The sequence below is a fragment of the Arachis hypogaea genome, chromosome 13 (genome assembly GCF_003086295.3).
Source record: "Arachis hypogaea cultivar Tifrunner chromosome 13, arahy.Tifrunner.gnm2.J5K5, whole genome shotgun sequence".
Taxonomy (NCBI): Eukaryota; Viridiplantae; Streptophyta; class Magnoliopsida; order Fabales; family Fabaceae; genus Arachis; species Arachis hypogaea.
In genome coordinates, this window is record NC_092048.1 from 111,786,042 (window position 1) to 111,787,593 (window position 1,552).

Genomic DNA, 1,552 nt, shown 5'->3' on the forward strand with positions numbered 1-1,552 from the left:
TTGGGAATTTGCTCAGAGAGATACCCCACTTGAGATTCCAACCTCTTGATTGTGTCTCCCTGGTTCTTAAAACTGGCTCGCACTTCCTCCTTGAACACCTTGTTGTCTTGAATCTCCTTGCCTATGCCTTCAAGTAGATTCTCAATCCTTGAGAGTCTGTCATCAAATGATTGTAGATTGTAATTAGAGGTGGAAGGATGAGGTAAGTTATTTTGGTTTTGATGTGGATGTGGAGAGGTGTTGTTATTGGTGTGTTGATATGGTCTAGATATGAAGTGTTGGTGGCTTGCATTGTTGGGATTCGGGCGTTTTTGATCAAGGCTTTGGTCTTGTTGATTTCCCCACCCAAAGTTTGGGTGATTCCTCCATCCAGGGTTGTAGGTCTTGGAGTATGGATCATGGTTTTGCCTAGGTGAATTCCCAATGTAGTTGGCTTGCTCCTGACTACCCTCTGTTTCTTCATTCACTCCTTCTTGGGTTGTTGATGAAGTGGTGATTGCTGCTACTTGGTTCCTCTCCATCTTCTTGGTGAGGTTAGCCAGCTGCTGGGTAATGAGCTTGTTCTGAGCCAGCAGAGCATCTACATTGTTTAGCTCCATCACTCCTCTTGTGTTCCCTCTTTCGGAAGCATAGAAGTAGTCGTTCTCTGCTACTGTTTCAATGACATCTATGGCCTCCTCAATGGTCTTCTTCTTGTTCAAAGATCCTCCGAATGAATGATCTACTGCCTTCTTTGACTCATAGGAGAGCCCTTCATAGAAAATGTGCAGCTGCACCCATTCATTGAACATATCTGGTGGACACCTCCTTGTCAGGTCCTTAAACCTCTCCCATGCTTCATACAGAGTCTCACCATCTTGTTGCCTAAAAGTTTGAACCTCAGCTCTCAGCCTATTGATTCGTTGAGGGGGGTAAAATCTTGCTAAGAATTTGTTCACCACATCTTCCCAAGTTGTCAAGCTCTCCTTTGGGAAAGACTCCAGCCACTTGGCTGCCTTTTCCTTGAGTGAGAATGGAAATAAGAGCAGTCTATAGGCGTCAGGATGAACACCATTAGACTTCACTGTGTCACATATTCTCAGGAAGGTGGTTAGATGTTGATTGGGGTCTTCTTGGACACTTCCTCCGAATGAACAATTGTTCTGAACAAGGGTGATGAGCTGTGGCTTTAGTTCAAAATTGTTGGCATGAATGGTTGGCTTTTGAATGCTACTTCCACAATTTCCTGGGTTTGGATTGATGTAAGAGCCTAAAACTCTTCTATCCTCCCCAGCATGATTTGCTCGACCTCTTCCGCCATGGTTGTGAGTCTCTTCTTCATGATGGTTTTCCATGTTTTCTTCCATGTTTAGTTCAAAGTATTCCTCAAAGTGTTCCTCTTCTTCTTCAGCACCAACTACACATTTTTCTCTTGCCTCCCTCCTTAGCCTAAAGAAGGTTCTCTCAGGTTCAGAATCAATGGAAGTTGAAGCCCTGCTTCTTCTCCCTGTCATACAACCAACAAGTACAAGCAAAGAGAATAGGTGCAGAAAGTATATCCGTCAGAATTACT

The 1,552-nt window shown here is 43.9% G+C and overlaps 1 non-coding gene across 1 annotated transcript; it reads left to right on the plus strand.

Annotated features, from left to right (window-relative positions):
• The first annotated feature begins 786 nt into the window (after positions 1-786).
• Positions 787-893, plus strand: LOC112738460 (small nucleolar RNA R71). The gene has a single exon (XR_003169420.1). It is a non-coding gene; the product is annotated as a small nucleolar RNA R71 (small nucleolar RNA).
• The last annotated feature ends 659 nt before the right edge of the window (positions 894-1,552 follow it).